The following is a 6497-nucleotide window of genomic DNA, read 5'->3' as shown; positions in this document are numbered from 1 at the left end:
TTTTTCAACTTATTGTTATGCCTACATCTGACTTTATGCTGTTCTTTCATAGCAATTATACTGACAAAATGTAATGCATGGTTGAAATGCGTGGGAGTAAGTTGTTTACCTAGCTCTAAATGCAATCTATATAACTGGTGGTTTAAAAACTGCTTCTTTCTGTGAGGGTTTCGGATTTCAGATTGGAGCCATATAATTTCACTTCTTTCTTTAGCTATTTTCGCTGCTTTGCTTTGACTGTTGATGTTCACTTTGACATATTTTGGAGTTACATTCGCACTTAAACACTTTTTATTGAACTTGATACTAAGAATTGTTCTTTCTAACTTAATTTTGTACTTTCTGAAGGCATGTAAAGCTCTTGGTACCTGGCTAGGTAGTGTCAATAACGATTTGTCCATTTTATTTAGACTATTGAGCTCCGTGGCCGTGGATAATGATATTTTACTATAAAAATATAAAAATATTTTTTCGTGTGATATAATTACAAACAAACAATTCTCTCATTTTTTCCATTTATCTGTGCTGTGAAACCTAGCTTCTTGCCAAATTTTATGGTTCTAGTTCAACGGGAAGGACTGTATAGGTTTAAATTACAGAGTTTGCGAGAATCAAAAAATGTGACATTAACGGCTGTGTCTTCTGATGGCGTCGAGTTAGAAGTTTAACTTTTTCTCACGATCGTGCAACCATAGACCTAGTATGTAACATAAATTTTAATACGTTCAACATTGCAGCACAGTCAGAAATCGTGATAATCTACTGTATATAAGAAACTATCAGCCTCGATTGCGGTAAATTGAGGCTGATAGTTTCTTATACATAAATTAAAACTTGATACGCCTACCCGTTGCGAGAAAAAGGCGTCTTAAAGATAGTCAGATAATAAATGACAAAAAGTTGCTCGTACGATACAACTACAAACTAAAAATCTTCGAACATTTTTCCTTTACTTCTGCTGTGAAACCTTGCTTCTTGCATAATTTAATGTTTCTAGGCCAACGGGAAGTATCCTCTAGGCTTTAATGAGTAAGTTTACGAGTATCAAAATATGTGATATACGTGGCTGTATCTTTTCATTCCGTTGACTTTGATGCTTACATTTATGGCACTTCCAAGGACTACAGATCTTAGTATGTGACCCAAATTTTAACTTGATTCCCGTGATCTGGGGACAGTGTCTTCGGCCGGTAATTAAAACGTCCACGGTTCCCGGTTGAAACCCCGCCACAGCTTAAATTTGGAATAAAAAGCTCCAGAGAAGGCGGCCGAAGACTTCCAGTGTAAGAAATCACGCTGACTCGCCCAAAGGTCTTATCAAAAAGGGCAGAGGACCGGACAGAGGTTCAGGACACTTTCTTGTCCTTGAAGTGGGAAACAGCCCCTAAAGGCGGAAGAATCACCAGTGATCAACGGCATGAGGATTCAGAAGGCAATTGAAGCAACGGATTTGAAGACACATAATGTGTAGCCACAGGACATGTGACCTGTAACTGAAATAGTGTCACGGTGATCTCTTCACTGGCAAAAGATTCCGGACTAATCCCTCATTGGGATCTCCGGGAGAGGGCAGCCAAGGAGGATGTGACCATGAGGAAAAGACTGAATAACCAAGAAAAGGATAACGTTCTACGGGGCGTAGCGTGGAAGTCAGGAGTTTGAAAGTGGCAAGACAGTTAGGAAGTCTGAAAAGGGAAGTGGTAAGACTCAATCTATAGAGAGGGTCAGTGAAGCGAAATGGGAAGAAGACAACAATTTCTGGTCAGACGAATTTAGGGTAATACCAACAGCAGCAGGAAATGGTGTAATGAGAGTAGTATTCGCTATGAAGAGCAAGGCAGGGCAAAGAATAAGTTAGTGTGAACAGTTCAGCGACAGGATTATCATCAGAATTGACAGCAAACCAACGTCAACAACAACACTTCAGGTATACATAGTGACGTTGCAAGACGTTGCAAGACGTTGCAAGACGAAGAAGTATATGAGGATACTGAACGAGTAATACAATTCCGGTGCGTAAAGGGAGATGAAAATCTAATACAAATGCGGTTGTAGGGGAAGGAGTAGAAGGAAGGGTTACAGGAAAATATGGGCTTGGTATTAGAAATAAGAGAGTAGAAAAACTAATTGAATTCTGCAGTAACGTTCAGCTAGTAATAGCGAATACTCAGTTTAAGAATCACGAGAGAGGGAAGTATACTTGGAAAAGGCCGGAAGACACAGGAAAACTTCATTTATATTACACCATGGTCAGGCAGAAACTCCGAAGCCGGATTGTAAGACGTACCCAAGAGTATATACGGACTCATATCACAGTTTAGTAATGATGAAGAATAGGCTGAATTTTAAGAGACTAGTTACGAAGAATCAGTGCGCGGAATACAGCAGTACTAAGGAATGAACAGAGACGTGTGAAGTTCTCTGGGGGTAGATAGTGCGATAAGGGGTAGCTCAGTAGGCAGTTAAGTTGAAAAGGAATGGACATCTTTAAATGGGCGATCACAGAAGCTGAAAGGAAAACATAGGTACAAAGAAGGTAACTACAAAGAAACCAAGGGTAATACTTCAGTTGGTTTACGAAAGAACGAAGCACAAGAATGATCAGGAAAATTCAGGAATACAGAAGTACAAGTCACTTAGGAATAAAATAAATGTGAAGTGCAGGGAAGCTAAGGACAAATGGCTGCATGAAGAATATGTAGAATTCGAAAAAGAAATGGTTGTAGGAAGAACTGACCCGGTTTATAGAAGGGTCTAAGCAACCTAGGGTGAAATTAAAATCAAGGGCGGTAACATTAAAAGTGCCATGGGATTCCACTGTGAAATGCAGAGGAGGGATCGGAAGGATGGAAAGAGTGCGTTGAAGGCTTGTATGAGGGGGAAGATTGTCTGATGTCGTGATAGAAGAAGAAACAGGATTCGAAATAGAACAGATGAGGAATCCACTATTAGAATTTAAAAGGGCTTTGGACGACTTACGATCGAATAAGACAGAAGGCATGAATATCATTCCATCAGAATTTCTAGAACCATTCGGTGAAGTGGCAACAAAATGACGTTGGAGTGTAGACTGTATGAGTCTGGCGATATACCATCTCACTTACGGAAAAACATCATCCACACAATTCCGAATATTTCAAGAGCCGACAAGTGCGAGAATTATAGTACAATCAGCTTAACAGCTTTTGCATCCAAGTTGATGACAAGAATCATATACAGAAGAATGGGAAAGAAAATTGAGGATGTGTTTGATGATCAGTTTGGCTTTAGAAAATGTAGAGGCATCAGAGAGGCAGTTATGACATTGCGGTTGACAATGGAAGCAACACTAAAGAAAAATCAAGATACATTCAAAGGATTTGTCGACCTGGAAAAAGCGTTCGACAGTGTAAAATAGAGCAGGATATTCGAAATTCCGGAAAAAATGGGGTAAGATATAGGGAAAGATGGGTGATATAATATGCACAAGAGCCAACAGAGAGAGCAATAAGAGCGGGAGACCAAGAACAAAGTGCTTGCATTAAAAAGGGTGGAAGACAGGGAAGTAGTTTTTCGCCCCTACTGTTCAATTGATACATCGAAGAAGCAATGACGGAAATAAAAGAAATGTTCAAGAGTGGTATTAAAATTCAAGGTGAGAGAATACCAATGACTGGTTGGTTGATTTGGGGGAGAGGTCACCGGTCCCATTGGATTAGAGAAGGAAGCCGGCCGTTCCCTTTCAAAGGAACCATTCCGGTATTTGCCTGAAGCGATTCAGGGAAATCACGGAAAACAAATCAGGATGGCCGGACGCGGGTTTGAATCGTCATTCTCCCGAATGCGAGTCCAGTGTGCTAACCACTGCGCTACCTCGCTCCGTGATGATAGTATTCGCTGATGACATTCTATTCTCAGTGAAAATACAGCAGAATTACTGTATTCATGATCGAAATGAACAGTCTAATGAGTATAAAGTATGGACTGAGAGTAAATTGAAGAAAGGTGAAAGTAATGAGAAGTAGCAGAAACAGCGAGAAACTTAACATCAGGACTGATGAAGTTAACGAAGCAAAATAACCAGTAATGGACAGAGCAAGGAGGAAATCAGAGGAAGATTAACAATGGGAAAAAGGGCATTCCTGACCAAGAGAAGTCTAGTAGTATCAAACATGGCCTTTAACTTGAGGAAGAAGATTCAGAGAAAGTACGTTTCGAGCACAGCATTGTATGGTAGTGAAACATGGACTTCGGGAAAACCGGAACGGAAGAAACTCGAAGCATTTGAGATATGATGCTGCAGAAAATTAGGTGATGAATGATGAGGTTCTCCGAAGAATCGGCGAGGAAAGAAATATATGGAAAATACTGACAAGAAGAAGAGACATGATGGTAGATCATCTATTAAGACATCACGGAATTACTTCCATGGCACTAACGGTTCCATTTCTACCGACTGAGGTACGGAATCGTAAAAATGAACATAATCATGGAATGCAAAACGTGGATTCATGCAAGGCGTTCGAGGATGGGGGAAATGAGTGAAAAAGTAAAAACTGCGTTGTCTGCAGATAGTAATGTAAGAATTAAGATGTTAAACCTTTGCTGAAACTTAGACTGTTTACATGTCCTTAAGTTCAAAAATCTAAATTTTGTAAATTTGTGGTAAGGTCTTATGGGACCAAACTGCTGAGGTCATCGGTCCCTAAGCCTACACGCTACTTAATCTAACTTACTCACGCTATGGACAACACACATACCTATGCCCGAGGGAGACTCGAATCTCCGACGGGGTCCTTAAGCTCAAGGATATAGTTTATAAGGGTTGTACAACACACACACCCGCTGTTACAAATTAGGGAACCAGATACCTAATTTTTACCTTTGCAGATGTTTAGAAAATTAAGCGTAGTGTGTTCATTTTTGACAGAAATCCAATACTTAAGTTATATATCAGCAACAAAACTCTGCAATCGGGGATGCATTTGTAAATAATTTTATAACTTAGTGTTTAGGCTATAATAACTAAAATCTGACAAATGGTACAGTTCAGTCAACTCTCCGGGAATCTACCAATAACTTGTCGCATTCGTGTCACGGAGAGCCGATGCTGTTACGTGTTCCAAAAGTCAACCAAAAAAACAAGAAAAAAAGCCGACGCCCCACGAAGGAATAAACCGAATGGAACGGAAATTGGTAGACATCATGTACATGTAAAGACAAACAAATTTTTATTATATTTAAGAAGAACTGGATGATTTATTCAAGAGAAAGAGCACCACAAATTGCGCAAGTCAACAACACGTTGGTCCACCTCTGACCCTTACGCAAGCAGCTATTCTGTTTGGCATTAATTGATAGAGTTGTCGGATGTTCTCCTGAGAGATATCTGGCCAAATTCCGCCCAATTGGCGGCAAAATCCCGAGGTGATTGGAAGGCCCTGCCCATGCCCATAATGCACCAAAGGTTCTCATTTGAGGAGAGATCGGATAACCGAGCTGGCCAATGTATGATTGGGTAAGCACGAAGAGAAGCAGTAGAAACTCCCCTGTGTGTGGGCAGGCATTATCTTGCTGAAATGTAAGCCCAGGATGGCTTACCATGAAGGTCAACAAAACGGGGTGTATAATATCGTCGACGTACAGCTGTGGGCAGGTGCCGCGGATGGCAACCAATTGCGTCCTGCTACGAACAGAAATGGCACCCCAGAACATCACTCCTAGTTGTCGGGCCTCACGGCGGGCGAAAGCCAGACTGATATTCCACCGCTATCTTGAGCGTCTCCAGGCACTCTTCGGTCTATAATGTCATTGACCTGGGTCGAACTGTCTTCAGTGATGAGCAACTGAACCCCGATGACCAACTAAGACGTGTCCAGAGACGCCCCGGGTAGCGGTAGGACACCAACCAGACTGTCTACATCTACATCTACGTGATTACTCTGCTATTCACAATAAAGTGCCTGGCAGAGGATTCAATGAACCACCTTCAAGCTGTCTCTCTACCGTTCCACTCTCTAACGGCACGTGGGAAAAACGAGCACTTAATTTTTTTGTGCGTGCCCTGATTTCTCTTATATTATCGTGATGATCATTTCTGCCTATGTAGGTGGGTGCCAACAGAATGTTTTCGTAATTGGAGGAGAAAACTGGTGATTGAAATTTCATGAGAAGATCCCGTCGCAACGAAAAACGCCTTTGTTTTAATGATGGCCACTCCAATTCACGTATCATGTCTGTGACACTATCTCCCCTATTTCGCGATAATACAAAACGATCTGCCCTTCTTTGTACTTTTTCGATGTCATCCGTCAGTCCCACCTGATGCAGATCCCACACCGCACAGCAATACTCCAGAATAGGGCGGACAATCGTGGTGTAAGCAGTCTCTGTAGTTGACCTATTGCACCTTCTAAGTGTTCTACCAATGAATCACAGTCTTTGGTTTGTCGTCCGCCATATGGCCCATAAACAGAAGTGATGGTCTGGGGTGCCATTTCATTTCATAGATGCTCCCC

This window comes from Schistocerca cancellata, chromosome 8 (assembly GCF_023864275.1).
Source record: "Schistocerca cancellata isolate TAMUIC-IGC-003103 chromosome 8, iqSchCanc2.1, whole genome shotgun sequence".
Taxonomy (NCBI): Eukaryota; Metazoa; Arthropoda; class Insecta; order Orthoptera; family Acrididae; genus Schistocerca; species Schistocerca cancellata.
The sequence above is the reverse complement of the archived record's forward strand: the minus strand, read 5'-3'. Positions refer to the sequence as shown.